Genomic DNA, 23,587 nt, shown 5'->3' on the forward strand with positions numbered 1-23,587 from the left:
CATTCTAGGATTCTTTTCTACTCTCCAGACTGAGAAATATCTAGGGTCATTAGTGTCCAGTAAATGCAAGTTTGTGGGACACAAAAGGAAACCTCATTCCATGTTCTCTCCTGGAACAAGGCACATCTTCCAGTGAGACTGGAACTATGCCTCATTAGAGAATACTCTCCATCTCCTCTCATACCACAGCTCTCCAGTTAATATGGTCTACAGCTATATTTCAGCACAGAGAAAAATGATTCTATATTCATATATATATTATATATATTCAGGTGTCCTCATGCTATTCTATGGGGTGTATAATTATCTGCACATCTTTTTCCTACAGATGAGAAAATTGAGGTTTGGAGTAATTGAGTAATTTTCTTAAGATCACATTTTCTTCTTTTTTTTTCACATTTACTCATTGTCCCAATGTCTTTATTTTATTTATTTATTTATGTATTTATTTATTTATTTTTTAATTTATGTACAAATTAGTATATAGTGGAAAAATGATTTCAGGAGTAGATTACTTAGTGCCCCTTACCCATTTGGCCCATCCCCCCCCATAATCCCACCAGTAACCCTCTGTTTGCTCTCAATATTTATTTATTTATTTATTTATTTATTTATTTATTTAAAAAAATTTTTTTAACGTTTATTTATTTTTGAGACAGAGAGAGACAGAGCATGAATGGGGGAGGGTCAGAGAGAGAGGGAGACACAGAATCTGAAACAGGCTCCAGGCTCTGAGCTGTCAGCACAGAGCCCGACGTGGGGCTTGAACTCACAGACCACGAGATCATGACCTGAGCCAAAGTTGGCCGCTTAACTGACTGAGCCACTCAGGTGCCCCTGCTCTCCATATTTAAAAGTCTCTTCTGTATTGTCCTCCTCCCTGCTTTTATATTATTTTTGTTTCCCTTCCCTTATGCTCATCTGTTCTGTCTCTTAAAGTCTTCATATGAGTGAAGTCATATGATTTTTGTCTTTCTCTGACTAATTATACTTAGCATGATACCCTCCAGTTCCATCCACATAGTTGCAAACAGCAAGATTTCATTCTTTTTGATTGCCGAGTAATACTCCATTTTATATATATATATACCACCTCTTCTTTATCCACTCATCCATCGATGGACATTTGGCTCTTTCCATACTTTGTTTATTGTTGATAGTGCTGCTATAAACCTGGGGGTGCATGTGTCTCTTCCAAACAGCACACCTGTATCCCTTGGATAAATGCCTAATAGTGCAATTGCTGGGTCGTAGCGTAGTTCTATTTTTAGTTTTTGGAGAAAACTCCATACTGTTTTCCAGAGTGTCTGCACCAGCTTGCATTGCCACCAACAATGCAAAAGAGATCCTTTTTCTCCGCATCCTCGCTAACATCTGTTGTTGCCTGAGTTGTTAACGTGAGCCATTCTGACAGGTGTAAGGTGGTATCTCATTGTGGTTTTGGTTTGTATTTCCCTGATGATGAGTGATGTTGAGCATTTTTTCATGTGTTGGTGGGCCATCTGGATGTCTTCTTTGGAGAAGTGTCTATTCATGTCTTTTGCCCATTTCTTCACTGGATTATTTGTTTTTTGGGTGTTGAGTTTGATAAGTTCCTTATAGATTTTGGATACTAACCCTTTATCTGATATGTTGTTTGCAAATACCTTCTCCCATTCCGTTGGTTGCCTTTTAGTTTTGCTGATTGTTTCCTTCACTGTGCAGAAGCTTTTAATTTTGATGAAGTCCCAGTAGTTCATTTTTGCTTTTGTTTCCCTTGCCTCTGGAGACGTGTTGAGTAAGAAGTTGCTGCAGCCAAGCTCAAAGAGGTTTTTGTTTCCTTTCTCCTCGAGTATTTTGATGGCTTCCTGTCTTACATTTAGGTATTTCATCCATTTTGAGTTTATTTTTGTGTATGGTATAAGAAAGTGGTCCAGGTTCATTTTTTTTACACGTGCTGTCCAGTTTTCCCAGCCCCATTTGCTGAAGAGACTGTCTTTATTCCATTGGATATACTTTCCTGCTTTGTCACAGATTAGTTGGCCATACATTTTTTTTTTTTTTTTCAACATTTTTTTATTTATTTTTGGGACAGAGAGAGACAGAGCATGAACGGGGGAGGGGCAGAGAGAGAGGGAGACACAGAATCGGAAACAGGCTCCAGGCTCCGAGCCATCAGCCCAGAGCCTGACGCGGGGCTCGAACTCACGGACCGCGAGATCGTGACCTGGCTGAAGTCGGACGCTTAACCGACTGCGCCACCCAGGCGCCCCAAGTTGGCCATACATTTGTGGGTCCATTTCTGGTTTCTCTATTCTGTTCCATTGACCTGAGTGTCTGTTTTTGTGCTAGTACCATACTGTCTTGATGATTACAGCTTTGTAGTATAGCTTGAAGTCTGGGATTGTGAAGCCTCCTGCTTTGGTTTCTTTTTCAAGATCGCTTTGGATATTCAGGGTCTCTTCTGGTTCCATACAAATTTTAGAACTGTTTATTCTAAAATAATAATTTTAGAATATTAGCTCTGTGAAGAATTCTGGTGTTATTTTGATAGGGATTGCATTGAATATGTAGATTGCTTTGGGTAGTATCGACATTTTAACCATTTTTATTCTTCCTATCCAGGAGCATGGAATCTTTTTCCATTTTTTGGTGTCTTCTTCAATTGCTTTCATAAGCTTTCTATAGTTTTGAGTGTATAGATTTTTCACCTCTTTGGTTAGATTTATTCCTAGGTATTTTATGGTTTTTGGTGCAACTGTAAATGGGATCTATTCCTTGATTTCTCTTTCTGTCACTTCACTGCTGGTGTATAGGAATGCAACCAATTTCTGTGCATTGATTTTATATCCTGTGACTTTGCTGAATTCATGAATCAATTCTAGCAGTTTTTGGTGGAATCGTTAGGGTTTTCCATAAAGAGTATCATGTCATCTGTGAAGAGTGAAAGTTTGACCTCCTCCTGGACGATTTGGATGCCTTTTCTTTCTTTGTGTTGTCTGATTGCAGAGGCTAAGACTTCCAACACTATGTTGAAGAACAGTGGTGAGAGTGAACATCTCTGTCTTGTTCCTGACCTTAGGGGGAAAGCTCTCAGTTTTCCCCATTGTTTGGAAAAAGTTTGGAAGTTTTTCCCCATTGAGGATGATATTAGCACTGGGTCATTCATATATGGCTTTTATGATCTTGACGTATGTTCCTTCTATCCCTACTTTCTTGAGGGTTTTCATCAAGAAAGGATGCTGTATTTTGTCAAATGCTTTCTCTGCATCTTTTGAGAGGATCATATGGTTATTGTCCTTTCTTTTATTGGTGTGATGAATCACGTTAATTGTTTTGTGGATATTGAACCAGCCCTGCATCCCAGGTATATATCTCACTTGGTCGTGGTGAATAATTTGTTTAATGTATTATTGGATCCAGTTGGCTAATATCTTGTTGAGGATTTTTGCATCCATGCTCATCAGGGAAATTGGTCTATAGTTCTTCTTTTTAGTGGGGTCTCTGTCTGGCTTTGGAATCAAGGTAATGCCGGCTTCATAGAAAAAGTTTGGAAGGTTCTTTCCATTTCTATGTTTTGGAATAGCTTCAAGGGAATAGGTGTTAGCTCTTCCTTAAATGTTTGGTAGAATTCCCCTGGAAAGCCATCTGGCCCTGAACTCTTGCTTTTTGGGAGATTTTTGATGATTAATTCGATGTCTTTACTGGTTATAGGTCGGTTTTAATTTTCTATTTCTTCCTGTTACAGTTTTGGTAGTGTATATATTTCTAGGAATTTGTCCATTTCTTCCAGATTTCCCATTTTAGTGGCATATAATTGCTCATAATATTCTCTTATTATTGTTTTTATTTCTGCTATGTTGGTTGTGATCTCTCCTCTTTCATTCTTGATTTTATTTTGGGATCCTTTCCTTTTTCTTTTTGATCAAACTGGCTAGTGGTTTATCAATTTTGTTAACTCTTTCAAAGAACCAACTTCTGGTTTCACTGATCCGTTCTACTGTGGTTTTTTTGTTTGTTTTGTTTTTTGTTTTTGTTTTTTTGGTTTCAGTAGAATTAATTTCTGCTCTAATCTCTATTATTTCCTGCCTTCTGTTGGTTTGGGGTTTTACTCATTGTTCTTTTTCCAGCTCCTTAAGGCATAAGTTTAGGTTGTGTATCTGAGATCTTTCTTCCTTTTTTAGGAAGGCCTGAGTTGCTATATACTTTCCTCTTATGACTGCCTTTGCTGTGTCCCAGGGGCTTTGGATTGTGGTGCTATCATTTTCATTGATCTCCGCATACTTTTTAATTTCTTCTTTAACTTCTTGGTTAGCCTATTCATTCTTCAGTAGGATGTTCTTCAGTCTCCAAGTATTTGTTACCTTTCCAAATTTTTTCTTGTGGTTGATTTCAAGTTTCATAGCATTGTGGTCTGAAAATATGTATGGTATGATCCCGATCTTTTTGTATTTACTTAGGGCTGATTTGTGTCCCAGTATATGGTCTATTCTGGAGAATGTTCCATGTGCACTGGAGAAGAATGTATATTCTGCTGCTTTAGGATGAAATGTTCTGAATGTATCTGTTAAGTCCATCTGGTCCAATGTGTCATTCAAAGCCATTGTTTCCTTGTTGATTTTTTGATTAGATGATCTGTCCATTGTTGTGAGTGGGTGTTGAAGTCTCCTACTATTGTGGTATTACTATGGATGAGTTTCTTTATGTTTGTGATTGATTGATATATATGTGTGCTTCCATATTTGGTGCATAAATGTTTACAATTAGTGGGTCTTCTTGGTGGATAGACCCCTTGATTATGATATAATGCCCTTCTTCATCTCTTATTACAGTCTTTATTTAAAGTGTAGATTGTCTGATATAAGTATGGCTACTCTGGCTCTCTTTTGTTGACCATTAGCATGATAAATGGTTCTCCATCCCCTTAATTTCAATCTGTAGGTGTCTTTAAGTCTAAAGTGGGTCTCCTGTAAACAGCATATAGATGGGTCTTGTTTTCTTATCCATTCTGTTACCCTATGTCTTTTGATTGGAGCCCTGAGTTCATTGACGTTTAGAGTGAGTACTGAAAGATATGAATTTATTGCCATTATGATGCTTGTAGAGTTGGAGTTTCTGGTGGTGTTCTCTGGTCCTTTCTAATCTTTTGTTGCTTTTGGTATTTTTTATTTACTTATATAGTTTCTCATGTTTTCTCCCCTCCGAGAGTCCCCCTTAAAATTTCTTGCAGGGCTGGTTTAGTGGTCACAAACTCCTTTAGTTTTTGTTTTTCTGGGAAACTTTGTATCTCTCCTATTTTGAATGACAGCCTTGCTGGATAAAGAATTCTTGGCTGCATATTTTTCTGATTCAGCACATTGAGTATATCCTGCCACTCCCTTCTGGCCTGCCAAGTTTCTGTGGATAGGTCTGCTGCCAACCTGATCTGTCTTCCCTTGTAGGTTAGGGTCTTTTTTTCCCCTTGCTGCTTTCATGATTCTCTCCTTGCCTGAGTATTTTGTGAATTTGACTATGATATGCCTTGTTGATGGTCGACTTTTGTTGACTCTAATGGGGGTCCTCTGTGCTTCCTGGCTTTTGATGTCTGTGTCTTTCCCCAGGTTAGGAAAGTTTTCTTCTATGATTTGCTCACATAAGCCTTCTACCCCTATTTCTTTCTCTTCCTCTTCTGGGACCCCTATGATTCTGATGTTGTTCCTTTTTAATGAGTCACTGATTTCTCTAATTCTTAAATCGTGCTCTTTTGCCTTAATCTCCCTATTTTTTTTCTGCTTTGTTATTCTCTATAAGTTTGTCCTCTATATCGCTGATTCGCTGTTCTGCCTCATCCATCCTTGCCACCACGGCATCCATCTGTAATTGCAGCTCAGTTTTAGCATTTTTAATTTCATTCTATTTTTTGCTTCTTTTATCTCTGCAGATAGGGATTCTAATCTATTTTTGATTCTAGCTAGTATTCTTATTATTGTGATTCTAAATTCTGGTTCAGACATCTTGCCTGTATCTGTGTTGGTTAAATCCCTGGCTGTCGTGTTTTCATCCTCTTTCTTTTGGGGTGAATTTCTTTGTTTTGTCATTTTGAAGGGAGAAAAGGAATTAATGAGGCAGAAAAATTAAAATAAAAAATTAAAATTAAAAAAATATTAAAATTAAAAAATTAAACACACACACACAAATCGAATAAATGATGGTAGATCATAGGTGTGTTTTGGTCTGGGTGTTGAAAGTGGTTTGACAGATTACAGGAAAAAGGGGGGAGAAAAAAAAGAAAATCATTTGAGAATTTGAAAAAATGAATACACTGAAGTAGACTAAAATGAGATGATGGGAGTAAGATAGATTTAGAAAAAATTTACACAAAAGTAAAGAATACAGTAGAGAAAATTAAAGAAAAATATTTTTAATAAAAATTGAAAATAAAAATGATTTTTTTTCTCTTTCTGTATTCAAGAAAAAGAATAGTGTAAAGGAGAGAAAAAAAAAGAAATAAAATTGAATAGATGGACCTGCTAACAGATTGAAATAGGACTGAAATTACTTCGTTTTCGAAGTCTGAGTAAGGAAGCACTTTATAGTCCATAAACTAAGCAGGCGGTGAGACTTGTATTCTTGAAGACCCAGGTTGGCCCAGTTGGGCGGGGCTCAGTGTAATGTCTCTGTTCTCCACTAGATGGCGCTGCTAGCCTACTGGGGTGGATCGTTGTAGCCCTCATTGGTGTGTATGCGCACGCGCGGAAGTGGGAAAAATGGCATCACCCAGGGCAGTCTCTAGTATGGGAACTGTTCTCTTGGATCAGCAATTGCTCACCTGTCCTCTGTCTTTAGCTTTTCTCCACTCCCCACTTCTTCACTGTCCGTGCCCAAGCCCCAGGCAGTACCTCTCTCCCGAGTTTTGTCTCAGATGCAGCTGTTTTCCCCGGCCCCTTACTTCTGAAGGACTGCGGCTTTGACCGGTTCAGCCTCTCTGTGGGAGGATCTCATGGAGCAATGGCCGAATGCCGGCTGCACCCAGGAATGCCTGCTGGACCCTGCTGCTGCCGGTACCCTGTGACTGTGGCCAGGTTCCAGCCAGCCCCAGAAAAAGTTCGCGAAATAGTGTAGCAGCAGCGTCTCAGGGTTTGTGGAAAATCACAACACACATCTGGCGCCAGGCTTCACCCTTAACGACCTTGTTCCAGCACCAGCGAATGTAGCCATTTTTTGGGATCTGCTGGGACCAGGTGGTCTCAACTGTCTCTACCAAATGTCCTTCCAGCAGTGGAAACGCTTTTCCCCACGTGGCCCAAGAACCTCCTGGACCCCACTCTGCTCCTGGGGATTCGCCCTTCCCATCAGAGCGCCTCCAGGTATCGAGCTGCAGAGTTGCAGACTTTGCACTCCCCTTGTTTGCAGTCTTAATGGAATTTAAACCCTCTCCTTTCTCCTTTCTCCCTTTTTAGTTTAGTTCCTGCGGCTTTTTCCAATATTCCACTTTCTCTCCAGCTGCTTTTGGGGTGGGTGCTTTTCTCATATTCTCCCCCCCACCCCCACCCATCTCTGTCCTCTCTCCGCCCACAAAATCACCTCCCTGCCTGCTGAAGCTTCTCACTCTCCAAGTTCACCTCTCTATGCCGCGTACCTGCTGAATTCTGTGGTTCAGGTGGTGCGGATTGTTGTGTTAATCCTTAGATAAGTTTTTCTAGGTGTGCAGGATGGTTTAGTGTTTAGGCGGTATTTCATGGACACAAGACGCCCAAAAAACTTCCATGCTGTTCTGTCATCTTGGCTCCTCCAAGATCACAGTTTCTAAAAGGAGGAGCCAAGATTTGTACACATCTGTCTGCTTTTATAGCCCCTCCTAACTTTATTGGTATCTCCATCACCGTAATATGCACCAGATGAGACAGAACAGTAACAGTCTTTTGCTACTATCAAGTAAAATAAAAAATTAAAAATCAAACAAATTAAAGCGAAGTCCTGTATCTATCAGCATCTCCTCCATTCACCTACTCTCAAAACCAGGTGATTGCAATTAACATCAACAAACTTAGAGAAGTCACTATTTACAAATGATTTTCAAATTTTATTATTATTATTTTTTTTTTTTTAAATTTTTTTTTTCAACGTTTTTTATTTATTTTTGGGACAGAGAGAGACAGAGCATGAACGGGGGAGGGGCAGAGAGAGAGGGAGACACAGAATCGGAAACAGGCTCCAGGCTCCGAGCCATCAGCCCAGAGCCCGACGCGGGGCTCGAACTCACGGACCGCGAGATCGTGACCTGGCTGAAGTCGGACGCTTAACCGACTGCGCCACCCAGGCGCCCCTGATTTTCAAATTTTAATTGTCATTATTTAGTCTGCATTTCTGGACATCAGAATGATTTATTGCCTTGATTACACATGTTCCCCACAGATTACAAATTCTAGTAATTAAAGGATAAGATCAGAATATTAAAAAAATTTTTTAATGTTTATTTATTTTTGAGAGAGAGACAGAGAGACATAGAGACAGAGAGCAAGCAGAGGAGAGGCAGAGAGAGAGGGAGACACAGAATCTAAAGCAGGCTCCAGGCTCTGAGCTGTCAGCATAGAGCCTGACGTGGGGCTCGAACTCACGAATTGCAAGATCATGACTTGAGCCAAAGTCAGATGCTTAACCACCTGAGCCACGCAGGCACCCCAGAACATTTTTGTCTTTTGTCTATTCTGCATTTTTTAAATATAAGTTGAGGGAAAGCAGTGAATCGATTTTGACCTACCGAATCATGGGAGTTCTGTAAGTCTCTTATTATCATTAATTCATATTTTCACTGGGGATTGAAATTTTTCATTTGGTTGGCTGAGCAAAGTATGTTGTAATTTTTTATCTTTTTATGAGTTTATTTTTCTCTGGGATGGTAACTTAGATCAGATGCAGGAAACCTCCTTGGAAAAAGAAGAATGTTTTTATTCATTCTAACTTGGGTATTCTGAAGTCTGTCATATTTGGAGCATTAAAATATTATGTGCTTGACCAACCAAGAATGGCAACTGTTCAGCTACACAAAAATCTGTATGGCAAACCTTGTCCCTATGGCTTTTATAAGCACACAGAGTGTAGTCAATATGACACAGTTCAATATTTGTTTTATGTAATCAAGTGAATAGCACATTTATCCAGAGAGTGCTAATGTAATAGTGCGATTATCAGCAAAGCAGAAGACTTTTATATCCATGCTATAGTACAATAATGTATGTGAAATTTCAATAATGGCCTTCTCATTCGGGAAAGGGTGGTCATTAATTGAGCTGGTTTCCCATCAGAGAGTGGTAATCATCAGTTTTCCAATGATGTTGATTTTTATATGAACACAAAATACCAATTCATTCTTAATGACATTTTCAGTAATAATAGGGATATTAATTCAAATTCCTTTTTCATTTCCCAGATCTTTATATTTACTGCTCAATCACTCTATGTCTGCTCTAAAGGAATATGTGCAGACCTTGAGGGAGACAGACATAAGACAAAGACAATGCCCTAGAAGGTTTATAGTCTCTTAAAGGCGACACATGTCAATAGATAATTGAAATGCAGTGAGTTAAGTGCTATGTCCACTTCTCACCTCCCTTTACTCCTCAGTCAAACCTACCATGTGATCAAAGCCACCAATAATCTCCCTAAAGCTAAACTCAATACATTTTTCTTAGTTGGCTTCCTGGAAATGTTTCCCATTGTGAGCCATTCCCACTCTCTCAAACATCTCTTGGCTCTGGGTTTCCATAGCATCACTTAATCTTGGTGTTGTTTTTTTGTTTGTTTGTTTGTTTTCCTATCTCTACAAATACTATTTTTATCCTTTTTTTTAAAGAGGGTTTTTCTGTCTATCCTGTGGTGGTCTCTAGAACTTTCATTTTACTATACACATTTGCCACTATTTCAGTTATTATCTTTGAACTGATGGTAAAATCTGAACAGCCACAGTTGTGAAGGCAGGTGGAGCCATGGGAATGGCGGGCCAGGGGACAAATAAGAAAGAGAGGAGAGAGAAGGGATTTAAGGGCTAAAGCCAATATACTGTGGGGGAAGGGAGTCTCCCATAAAGAGCCTCAGTCTGTGATTCAGTTGGCCCTATGATTTTAAGGCCAGAGATCACAAAGCTGCTTCCAAATTGCCTTCTCAGAGGACTGTCTAGCTGGCTCAATCAGTACAGTGTGTGGTTTTGAACTCAGGGTTGTGAATTTGAGCCCCACTTTGGATTTAGAGATTATTTAAAAATAAAATCCTTGAAAAAAATCATTAGCCAAATTGCTTTCTCAGATATGCTTACACACTTGTACTAGATACTAGCTATCTTTTCCGCAAAAACTTTCTTCTATTTATGAATTCTGCTCTTAAATTTAAAAATGCACAGTTCCTGGGGTGCCTGGGGGGCTCAGTCTGTCGGGCATCTGACTTGATTTTGGCTCAGGTCACGGTCTCAGGGTCCTGGAATTGAGCTGCAAGTCAGGGTCTGCGCTGAGTGTGGAGCCTGCTTGGGATTCTCCCTCTCTCCTTCCCTCTGCACCTTACCTGCTCACACTTACTCACTGTCCCTCTCAAAATAAATACATAAACATTTAAAAAGTAAATAAATAAAACAAAATCTTTAAAAAACGAATACAGGGGCGCCTGGGTGGCTCAGTCGGTTGAGCGTCCGACTTCGGCTCAGGTCGTGATCTCACGGTCTGTGGGTTTGAGCCCCGCATCGGGCTCTGTGCTGAGGTTCAGAGCCTGTGCTCAGAGCCTGGAGCCTGCTTCAGATTCTGTGTCTCCCTCTCTCTCTGACCCTCCCCTGTTCATGCTCTGTCTCTCTCTGTCTCAAAAATAAATAAACATTAAAAACATTTTTTTAAAAAATGAATACACAGTTCCTCTCTTCTTTTCCTGTCAGACAAAATAAAACTGTTTTGATTCTGAAAGGAAAGACAATGCAACACATATTTTTCTTTTTCACTTGAAACTTGTGCAAAAAATGCCACCCAGAGTTGGTATGGAATCAGCAACTGCTGATTCAGGGAGCTGCAGAAGAGGGTTAGTGGTGAGCCAGGTAATGTGGGCGCCTCTACCTGGGGGAGCATCTGGAAAATGAGTGTGTATGTGTGTAGGTGTGTGTGTGTGTGTGTGTGTGTGTGTGAGACAGACAGCCTGAGAGACAGAGACAGAGAGACAACAACAGTGATTCTTTTACCACTAATTGCAGGGATTCTCAAGCATTCCCATTTAGCTATCTCTAACGAGGGAGGAGAGGGGCAAATGTGTAACCTAGGAGAATCCATAGCATTGTGCCCTTCTCAGATGTGAAGGTGAAAGTCTAAAAGTTCTTTGAAAGACTATGTTTCATTTTAAAAAAGAAATCAAAAGTATCTCACTCCCTATTTTAGCCATGCTTGTTTTCATATAAAAAGAATATTTCAAGTAACTTGCCAAAAAGATGCTATTGCATTAAGTCAAACAATTTCAGAAAATGGTGCTGAATTGATAAAAGCAATCCCATCTGATAGGTTCAGAATCCTGGCAGTTTTGAGAACCCAGTTTCACACGAACATAAACCTACTAACGGCAACAATTTTTATCATTGCTTTTCAAGCTTTGCTGCACTGGGGAGACATATTCTGAAATATTCTGCCAAAAAAGCAGCAGGGTGCAATGCTTTCAGTGCCTCTTGGTGGAAATTTTGATAAGTGTTATCTTCTTGTGTGTGTTAATTGGCAGATTAAAAAGACTTTGATGGTACTCTCTTATTGCCCTAGGTGATCATTTATTGATTTATCCCAACAAATACTTTTTCATCGCCTACTATGTGCCAGGCATTGTTCTCTAACTATCAGTGAAATTGGCAATGAGTTTTTATAGGGAAGAAAGACAACCAAAGATACTACAGATTATTTTAATTCCAATGCTATAGTTTTTAATTTCATGTAACTGACAAAGGTGACTGTATTTCTAAAATAAATCTCTTCATTTAATGTTCAAACATTTTCATCATGTTATGTGTACTGAGATCACTTATTTATTCTCTGCAATCATGGGCTGAGATATTCACTTTTAAAACACTATCTGATAAAAAAAAGTCAATTTTGAGAGTTGTTTCTTGTCATAGGATAATAGTGGTTTTGTTTTTCTTATCTGAATCTTTAGCTACGGGTCAGGATGAGATCATCACCTCTACTCAGCCCCTCCAGCATACATTTCAGTGATAGAGCAAATTTTCAAAATCACTTCCATTTTCACTATAAATTTAAATAAAAGTAAAAGGCATATTCTTTGCAGTGAAATATTTCTGGTGAATGATTCAATGTCTGTCTTCCTGGGCCACAGGGTCCCTTGTGAGGGCCACTGCTCTCCTGGTTCAGACCAAACTGTGACCATCCATGCATATCTTCTAGTCCAAGCCTATGAGGGCTTATGAAATATCATTTATCTAAAATTTGAGCACGATTTTCTACAGGCTCTCTCCGGGCTAGAATATTCAGTCTTGTGCTCTACTGCCTGTATGAACTTGGATACTTGAATGAGTGGACTCACCTCCTTTTGTAAAAAGGGGATCACAACCACTTTACAGTGTTGTCTTAAAAATGCCATAAGCTTCTTAGTATAAAGTGCTGAGCACACTGTCCAGCACATAGAAAGTATACATAGAAAATTTTAGTATTATAGAATATATTAGCCTTTTTAATAATTAATTTTAAGCAAATCTCTTTCTTCATCCACACAAACTGAACATTCCTATTCTTGATAAAAACTGCTTTCCAGGGGTGTCTGGGTGGTTCAGTATGTTAAGTGTCTGACTCTTGACTTTGGCTCAGGTCATGGTCTCACAGTCATGAGATCAAGCCCCTCATTGGGTTCCACGCTGGGAGTGGAGCCAGCTTGGGAATCTCTCACTCCATTTCTCACACTCAAAAAATAAAAATAAAATAAAAATAAATTGCTTTCTAAATCCCTCTTTCTTCTTTTCCCTTATTTTGCTCCACATTGTATGTTTAGAGATGATATTTGGTTAAGTAGTCCATATGTCAGACCACAGTGTAAGACCTAAGAAGCCTGCTAAAACAGAAAGCTGAATGCTGGGACAGAACCAAATGGCTGGCCCAGTTCTGGGAATTTTAATTCAAGGAGTTTTTAAAGTGTGTCTGAGTTGTTTATTCCCACACAACATTTGCTAGGCTGCAATCTAGACACTTTGCATACTCTCTAGTTTAATTCTCCCAACCTCTTGTGAGGTACATTTTATTACATATATCTTACAGATAAAAACCTCGGAGTTTTGAGGTTCAAAGAATGAAACCTCGGAGTCTTGGAGAGGTTAGTGGCTTTTTAAAGAACTTACGTTTAATCAGTGGTTGAACCAAGATTCGAATACAGGACATTTTGGGTTGAAGCCCCAGATAAATGTTGCCCTATTAAGACAGAGCAGAGAAGTTCAGATATTTTGACAACACTATCACAAACCTGATGAATTTATTCTTGTTCATTGAATTTTTAAAAAGTATTATCCTGTTCAAGACTAGTGAGAATCAAGGACAAACAATAATAAAGAGAAATGTATCTAGGCACTTCAATTGCCATGGAAGCTCTTTGATTTGAATGAATTATGGCTCAGGAAAAACACAATTTGTCAGAGATCATCTGGGGATGAATTAGTTTGGAAGGGGTTAGATGCTAGTAGATAGATTCAGTCCACTGAGCCATTCATTTAGAGTCTGAGACAGTTTTTACTGGGTTGGTCAAAAGGCTATGTGGCTCTTGCCAAGGTTGACTTAGGTGGACTAAATCCTCCACTTACCATCTCGAAAGTGTTCCAGAGTTAATTTAAAAAATAGCATCCATACCTTTAAACTAGAAAACAATATATGTTTATTGTAGAAAGCTCCTAAAAGAAATATACAGAGAAGCATTTTTCAAAGTTGTATCTAAATCATGCTGTTCAGAGATATTTCCTTCTAATTTGTTACAGTGCCTGTGTAACTTGTACAAAATTCAAGTCATTATATACTTTTTCCATATAACCACTATAACACATGCATTTTCAATATCATTCAAAGATTCTTTGATATAGCAGGTCTTAGTTTATCTTATAATAATATTGTTTTTCTCATTTTATACACGTTCTAATTAATACTTATTGCAGACAATTTAGAAAACCCTAAAATGCAAATAAAAATTACCAGTAATCATACCATCCCAAGATAATCATAGCTAATGTCTTCCCTTAGAGATTTCCCCATGTGTGTGTGTATATATATATATGTTTTATTTGTAATAATAGCTCATTTATGGACTGTGCCCTATGTACCAAAAGCTATTCTAACAACTTTCAGTCCTTAGGGCATCCCTATGACATGAATATAATTATAATCTCCATTTGCTTGGAAAAAACTGAGGCACATTAGGTTAAAAAACTTTCATAAGTTTACATACCTAATAACGACAGAGGTGGGATCTGAACCCAGGAAATCTGCTCCATGGATTATACTCTTATTTCTAATACGATACTGCCTCTCTCAATTTCATAATTGATTATATGGAATAATTTAGAGACAAGCCTTAAAAACTTAGCACCACTATATTTCATTTAATCTGAGATATCATTTATTCTGTTACACCATTATTTTACATATGACTAAGGAATAAAAAAGGCTATCAATTTTCGTTGTAAGATGCCATTGATTATAACATACATTTCAATTTCAGAGATGTTAAGATGTGGAAAAAATGCTTTTAAGAAAATATAAAAACCCATGTGATGAATATTTTCTGTCACCAAAAAAGCACCATTAAAAAGCATCCTTTACGGGTGCCCTACATGGCTCAGTCAGTTGAGCATCTGACTCTTGATTTTGGCTCAGGTCATGGTCCCAGGATTGTGGGATCATTATTTAGTTATAAATAAGTAAAAATCAAAATAAATAAACGCATTCTAAAAAAAAAAAGTACCATATAGCATTGTATCATATACATATACTCTAATTTGTTACTCAATCCCTTAGTTTTTACTTATGTTTTCCCAGCTAAAAATAATGCTGTAATTGTGAATAATACTCTGATTGTGGATCTAAATATTTTTGCACATCTCCTGTCAGTTCCTTAGAATACGTTTTTGGTTGTATAATTTTTTGTCAAAAGTGTCAATATTTTACTATTTTCATATTGTGAATTTTGGGTAGGAGATTTTACTAGTTATCATTCTCATCTTCAACATATATATACTCACTTTATCTTACTTTTATGGTGGGATTTTCCTTTCATTTGAACATTTTCTTCTCCTGATAAGCTCAAGTGGTCTCCCCAAAGCCTTAAAATGAATGCATTCTAGAGTTTACACTGGAGGCTAATGAAGAAATATCTTAAATAAATTTTAAAAAGTACATAGTCTAGGCTACATTTGTTAAGAAAGAAAAAAAGTTCAGTTAATTGAAATCCCAGGCCCAGTTTTCATACTTTATCATGGCGTACATGCTTTCTTTCTTTTTTTTTTTTAATGTACACTTTCTTTGTTTTAGAGAGAGAGCACACACGAGTGGAAGAGAGAGAATCTTAAGCAGGCTTTACATTCAGTGTAGAGCCCAACTCCAGGCTCAATCACACAACCCTGGGATCATGACCTGAGCCCAAATCAAGAGTCAGACACCAAACCGACTGAGCCACCCAGGTGCTCCTATTAACCTTTATTTTAGAAGCCAGTTCATTTGCTGAACACTTTGAATTGGTCTAGACTCTGTTTTGTGCTTTGCTATTGCATATTTGGGGACAGCTTAAGTTATCTCCTTTGACTTAGAAGGACTCAACTTCCAACAACTGTGTCTTCTGCAGATCTCGTTGGAACTTAGCTTTAGACTTTCACAGGCATGTCTAGAGTAGGTCTTATTAGGGCATGATCCTTACTTCTAAGGTGTGGTGTTTCTGATGTTCCATCCATGTAGTGTCTGTTAACAAACTCTGTCCATACTGCTGGGACCAAACTCCGGTTGTTCAATGGAGCTGCGATTTCTGTAGCATGGCTTCACATCTTGTAAGTCTCTTCTACTCTAAAACACAAAACAACCAATATCTCCTCTACCCTGTGTGGCCTCACCCTACATAGACAGCCCAGCTTCCAGCCATGGACTGACAGAAGACCCATTGCTTCAACATGGACTTCATGGCTCCTTTTACACAGTCCCCATGTCTAATTCCTGCAGATCTTAGTCATTTCACTGACTTTAAATTCTATTCTCTGCCTCCTCAGCTCATGCTCTGCTAGGACTCCAGCTCTTTGTTGCTGTGACAGGAAATTGTCTCCAGGCAGAAAGTGGGGGGCAATAGTGGAGTTGCCTTGTGAGTTTCACTTCTTTCTGGGATTTCAGTCTTGTAATGTCTGTTGTTTGCTCTCTGAAACAGTGACTGCATACATTTTGTCCAGTTTTATAGTTGCTTACCATAAGAGATCTAATTCAGTACCAATTAGTCCGTCATGAATGGACATTTTCTGCAAAGGCTAATTTTACACCTCTTCTCAAATGTACTCGTATTTCTCTAGGAGACACAGGAGGACAGGATGAGGAGTAATTTATGTAAATTCACAGTCAGACTATTTTTAAGCAGATTTGTTAGTACCATGAGTTAGTGTCAGGGAATGTAGAAAAAGAATAGATAGGTATCCACGGTGACAAAGTCTTTTATGACCTAAATGTGCATCCCTTAGAGACCTGTCATGGTAAGTCTTAGTTCAGAGCCACTCATTCTGTTCACTTACTCCCTTGATGTTACAATCCTCACCACACCATCCTATAGCAACTGATTACTAACCTTTGTTTAATTATTTCCAGTGACAGGAAACTCAGTGCCTTGTGAAGCAGCCAGAATTCCTTTTTTTTTTTTTTTTTTTAAAAAGGTTTATTTATTTATTTTGAGAGAGAGAGAGAGAGCACGTGAGCAGAGGCAGGGGTGAGAGAGAGAGAGAGGTGAGAGACAATCCCAAGTGGGCCCCGATGCGGGGCTCAATCTCTTGAACCATGAGATCATGACCTGAGCTGAAATCAAGAGTCAAAGGCTTAACTGGCTGAGCACCCAGGTGCCCCTAATTCAGCTTCTCCTATCTTTGGATGGTGAAATTTAAAGCCAGATATTGTTTCATTTTTTTGAGCTGAACTCTGTCTCCTAAAGTCATCCCTCCGGTATCTTAGTTTTATTGGCTACCAGTGACCACTAAGACTCATCTTTCATGACAGTTCTTCAAATATTAGCAGACAAGGAGACTGTTCCTACTGAATCTGCTGCTCCCTGTGGTTGGTTAGGAAATAGTTCCCAGGCAGAATATGGAGACAACTGTGGATTTTCTTCTTTCTGGAATTATAGACTTATATTGTCTGTTGTTTGTTTCCTGAAAACAGTTATTTTGTATATTTCTTCAAGTTTTATAGTTGCTTACTGTAGGAAGTCTAATTGAGTATCAGTTACTACATCATATGGGGTTAACATGCTTTACAAAGTCTAATTTTGCATTTTGAGAACTTAAGGTTTGAGAGCTTAAGGTTTGAGACTTAAGCGGTGGTCTCAAACCTTGGAATCATGCCAGTGTCAGTGAGGCTTTATTAACTTAATAAGTGCTCTTAAAATCTCTAGGAAGTAGGTGTAATTTTATCCTCATTTTACATAGGAGGAATCTGAGGCACAGAGAGGTTACAAAACTTGCTTAATGTTACACAGCCAGAAAATGAACATTTCTGGACTATATAGACTGAGAAGTAATGTGCATTCATTGCAGATTTCTTTTTATTATCTCTTTTGCTGAGTGAAAGTCTGATTACTTTCTGGCCTTTTGATAGCTCTGGGAAGCTTGTATCTGATATCTCTTACTCGTCATTATTAAAAACATAAAATTACAAAATCATTTCATTCCAAACTACTCGTAGAGAATAGAACTGATTACAATTTGAAATCAGAAACCACTTTTGGGAATTATAAACCTCTGTACTGGGAATGCCCAGTCTAAAGAGCCACTAGTTTTTGTCTGTTTTGTTCACTGCTACACCCTCACAGTTAGAAAGAGCAGCTGGAAAGAAATGTACCCTTCATACATATTTGCTGAATAAAATTTTATATTGTTCAATTTCATTGAGAATAGGACCACATTTTCAACCTTCTATTACTAAAAATCTATGTTTATCTTGCAATTACAAAGGATAACTGTATTCCAAATTTTTCACTGCAAGAATACTTTCTAAGACTCGTGATTTTTTGCCTTGTGTCAGGCTCCATGCAGGGCATAGAGTCTGCTTAATAGTCTGTCTCCCTCTGCCCCTCCCCCCATTCACATGCATGCTTGTGCTATAAATAAATAAGATAAAGCTAGTGACTATTTCTGGTTTTTTTATTTACTTCTTTTTATACATATATCTTTTGCCTTACACAAATGTTACCTCTCATGTTACAAGGTGTCAATAACAAGGTTTGGATTGATGATAACTTGATATTGGTAGAGTATTAGAGAACTCTCATTGCTTTGACATAAAGTAATACAGATGCAGAGATGGGCATATTTGGGTGCAGCATGTTTACAAGGAAGACACTTCCCTTAACAAATTAGTCTCTTGGATAGTTCTGGATTACAAAGATGAAGAGTACATTATTAAAATTATTTATGTATTTTTTTAACTAAAGAACTATTGCACTTTCTCCTATATGCCATATCTTTTCACTTCACTATTCATATATTATCATTGTTCTATGGAGCTTGCTGGTGTGACTTCCTCATGAAATCTAATTTTCATAGCATGAAATGCCAAAGGCTTCATTCCCCAGGGATTAAAGGTACCCAGTATATTTCATGCAGTCACCAAAGGGAAAGCTTTGAAATATGGTCACATGGTGACCTTTTGTACTTGAGAAAATTGGCCAAACAAGCCTGGGCCTGACAGAGAAGAATGGCAAGTAAGATGAACAGTGTGCCTTTGTGCATTTATCCCATAAGAGTGGGGAATCTTGCAAAAATATACATACGTATACAGCAATTCTCAGATTCTGGACCACCAGTTCTGGAAGCTATCTTTTTATTAAAGATAGCTTTTCTTTTTCTTCTTCTTCTTCTTCTTTTTTAGAACAGCTTAATTAGGGTATAATTAGTATACAGAAAACTGCACACATTCAAAGTACGCAACCTGAGTTGTCTGGACACAAGTGGGATATTGAAACCATTACCAAAGTCAAGGTACTAAACATACTGTTAGTAGCTTTTCTTTAACTTTTTGTCTTGGTGGGAGGAATGTTCTTTGGTTAGTCATTAGTAAGGAGTAGTGGGGTTGTAAATGGCCAAAGAGCAAGCAAAAGCTGCTTAGTCAATAAGAAAACAACATAAAAGAAGAGATGTTTCTGCTTAACAGCAGAGGCATCTCATAAGACCATTTAGATAAAATTTTTCTCACTCAAGAAACAAAATATCTGTTGTGGAAAATTATATACAACTTTATGCCCTTTTATTGTGTAAGGTAAATAAGAAGATATGCCAAAGGAACAGACATTAATGAAAACTCTCAACTATAACTGGCCTCATTGGAATAAACAATTTGTGCAGAAAATAAAATAAAATAAAAGCAACAGCAATCACCTGTCTTAGGACAAATGGCTGGAGGCAATCTTCTTCACAATGGAAGCCTTTGTCAGCTAGCATTCTTTATTATTCTTTTCCACCTTGCACTCATTTTGTAGAAGTTGCGTCAAGATAGCAGGTAGAGTGTCCAGGGTTTATGCTGAAGGATTGGATGAACTTTGAACCCTCCTTGGCTCCTCTCTCTCCACCTCACGCCAAGGAAATCCCAGGGGGTTTTACTCAGATCCAGTCATTTCTCAGCATCACCATTGCCATGACAGGGCACATCACCATTTCTCATCCGGGTTCTGTGCTAGCCTCCTTCAAGATCTCTCTGTTTCCATTCTTTGTACAATCTATATTTTTTCTTTCCAAAGTTTTGTTTAAATTCAAGTTAATTAACATATAGTGTAGTTGGTTTCAGGAGTAGAATTTAGTGATTCATCACTTACATATGACACCCAGTGCTCATCACAACCAATGCCCATCACCCATTTAGCCCACCTCTCTACCCACCTCCCCCCAGTGATCCTCAGTTTGTTCTACAATCTATACTCAGTGCATCGGTTGGAATGCCCTTGGATAAGTAAAACAAACCACATCACTCCTCTGCTCAAACTCTGTAGTGGTTCTGCTTCACCTAGAGTAAAACACGGAGTCCACAGGAGGGCACACGAAGTCCCAGCCCAGGGGATCTGGTCTTGGTTATTTCTCTGATCTCATTTCTTACCCTCTCTTCTACAATTATTACACACCAACCCCATGGCCTTCTTGCTTCTTGACCTTATCAGGTGTCTTTCTACCTCAAGGTCTTTACTCTAGCTGTCCTTTTTGCCTGAAATGCTCTTTTCCCAGATGCCCACCCAGTAGATACCTTCTGAAGGTCAAATCTTTGCTCCAATCTCACCTTCTCACTGAGGCCTTCCCTTCCACCCTAGTTAATATTGCAACCTAGTCCTCCTACCCTGCATTTCCTGTACCCCAACTCCTTTTTCAAGTAGGTATCACCTTTTACCATACTATATACTCTTTATTATATTTACTGCTATCGTTAGTCTCTGCCCTGTAACTGCTTCTTCCCCCCAACCAAACATAAGCTTCATAAAGCACAGAGAATTTGTCCGCTTTATTACCTGATATATGCTAAGGACCTAGAACTATACTTGGCACATAATAAGGTCTCAATAAATGTTTGTTGAATGAGTGAATAAAAGTTATGTGGTTCTCTGAATAAATTGAATTCTATGGCTGCTATTTAAAGTTTCTTATCAAACTTTAACATTATTTTAAATTAGTTTTTTTGAATAAGCAATACAAACACATGACACACAATTTAGAAGGCACAAAGAATATATAATAAAATTAAGTCTCCTTCACACCTCTCCACAGATCATCTTTTGAGAGGAAACAAATTACTAGTTGTTTTTTTTTAATACGTCTTTTCAAAGGTATTCTATACATTTAGAAGTCTATAGGCATTTGTAACCTTTTATGTTAACATAAATGGTAACATTTTATTTATCTTGCTTTTGGTATCTTGGTGATTATGTTATTATAATACACAGATGAACTCTCTTGCTCTTTAAAAAGAATTTTAATGTTTATTTTTGAGAGAGATACATACAGAACATGAGCAGGGGAGGGGAAGAAAGAGAGAGGGAGACACAAATCTGAAGCAGGCTCCAGGCTCTGAGCTGCCAGCACAGAGCCCCACGTGGGGCTTGAACACACAAACTGGGAGATAATGACCTGAGCCGAAGTCAGACGCTTAACTGACTGAGCCACCCAAGAGTCCCTCTCTTGCTCCTTTTAACAACTACATCGCATTTCATTTATTTATGTACAATTGGGTAGATACTGTTTGCTCTTACATATAATCGTTGCAATGACTGTCATGTGCCTGTGTCAGCATAACTGCCAGATAGAGTTCTAGAGAAGGAATTGCTGGATCAAAGAACATGTGCATTTTAATTTTGAAATATACTGCCAAATACTCCTCCCTGGAAATATTACCAGTGAACGCTTTCTCCAGCAATGTATGAGGATTTGTATACTATTCTTCATGCTGTGTTATGAAAGATTTTTGTCCTTAATTAATTGTATTTCAAATCAATATGGCTAATAGTAAAAAAATAAAAACACTACAATAGTACAGAATGTATAAAGTGGTCGATGAAAGCACTCGAGTCTTTCAGAGTCTTCCTTTACAGGCTCCAAAGATATTCATGGTTCACAGCATTTTGCATATATTTTCAATACATACATAAGAATTATATACAAATGTATAAAATTCTTTTGTACACAAGTGTAAATACAATGTAATAATGCTCTATGACTTATTCATTTGACAATATATCATGGGTAACATTACAGTTAATACATATAATGCTGCTTTATTTTTTTTTAATGATTACACAGTAGAATATATACCATGGTTTAGTCTGTACAGATGGAAGTTTAACACATTTTCATTTATTTATTTATTTATTCATTTATTTTAAAATATTTATTTTGAGAGAGAGAGAGAGAGAGAGAGCCTGTGTGTGCCATGCACATGCTTGCATATGGGGGAGGAGAACAGAGCAAGGAAGAGAGATAATCCCAAACAGGCTCCATGCTGAGCATGCAGCCCAACATGGGACTCGAGGTGAGGCTCCATCTCGCAGTTGTGAGACCACAACCTGAGACCTGAGCCAATATCAAGAGTTCGACACTTAATCAGCTGAGCCAACCAGGCACCCCTGAAGTTTAGCACATTTTAAGGATTTTAAGTGCAAACGGTGCTGCAAAGGATGGCTTTGTGTATGCATCTTTAATTTGTTGTTTGTTAATGCAAATACATTTTTAACAGTCAAGAGATATGTGTATCTAAAATTTTGATAGCTCTTTCCAAGTTACTCTCTAAAAAGTTGGAATGCTATTCTTTAAATTAGAGATCTTGCTTCTCTACTTACTGTTGTCCTTTACCACTATTACGTGTGTGCAGAATCAGCATTTGTTCAACTGATGTGGAATGGTGTGTGTTCTAATGGGATGTGACACTGGGAAAGGAAACAACTTTTCCACTGCCAGTGGGGATCCTCCCCAATTCTGAGACTTCTGCAGAATGCCATGTATAGCAAACTCAGTATATTTCAGATCTCTGGAGAGGCCTGCATTACAACTGGCTGCCTAGAAGGAGGCAATGCTACTGAAGTTAATAGAGAACTTTGTTGCTGGTAAAATTTTGTACACATAGGTTGCCATCCTACTAAAAATGTTTCCCATATGTGTCCTCAATTCTTCATTGTGACTAAGAGTTGCTATTACAGCAAATGAATTGTCATGAATTTTGCATTATTGTGATCATCCTTAAATATCTTTGCATGCTGCCTAAACTCGGGAGACACAATTATTTACATATATTTTCAATCTATTTAAAAAGGATATATACATGGTAATCCAACAGCTCATTTATTCTGTGGTCTTGATAGGAAAGCTGGGCAAACATAATGCAATAGTTTGCTAGTTGATTGCAAGTATACAATGGAGTGAACTACAAAATAAATTACTTCTTATAAAGATTTAAAGGTTGGCAGGAACGAAATCCAGAGAACTTGTTGTTGTTATTTTGTTTTCCCCGAGGTAAGCAAACTATTTATTGAGTGTTTGTGCCTAACCTATTTTATCTGTCAAATGATTTCCCTTTGTTTACTTTGGAAATTGTTTTCTTCCATCATTTTATAAGGAATAGCTAGCTATTTAAGGCACCCTACTTTGTAGATTCTAGACTCTAAGGCATTGCTCGTGACAACATAACAGGGCAGTTAGTTATTTCAATACCAGGCCAGAGAATGGAGAACAGAAGCAATTATAAAGTATAGTCACCTTGTTATGCTAGAGATCGGGCAGCAATGGAATAGAGCTAGCCAGAAGACATGCATATCTGGCATTCTGGTAAGACCCAAAGTTCCAGCAAAGACAGGGGTCAAGATCAAATAAGGTGAAGCAGGAGGACCTATGGCTTAAGTCTAAGGCAGTGCTTCCCAAGTTTGAATG

The sequence above is a fragment of the Neofelis nebulosa genome, chromosome 3 (genome assembly GCF_028018385.1).
Source record: "Neofelis nebulosa isolate mNeoNeb1 chromosome 3, mNeoNeb1.pri, whole genome shotgun sequence".
NCBI classification, from domain to species: domain Eukaryota; kingdom Metazoa; phylum Chordata; class Mammalia; order Carnivora; family Felidae; genus Neofelis; species Neofelis nebulosa.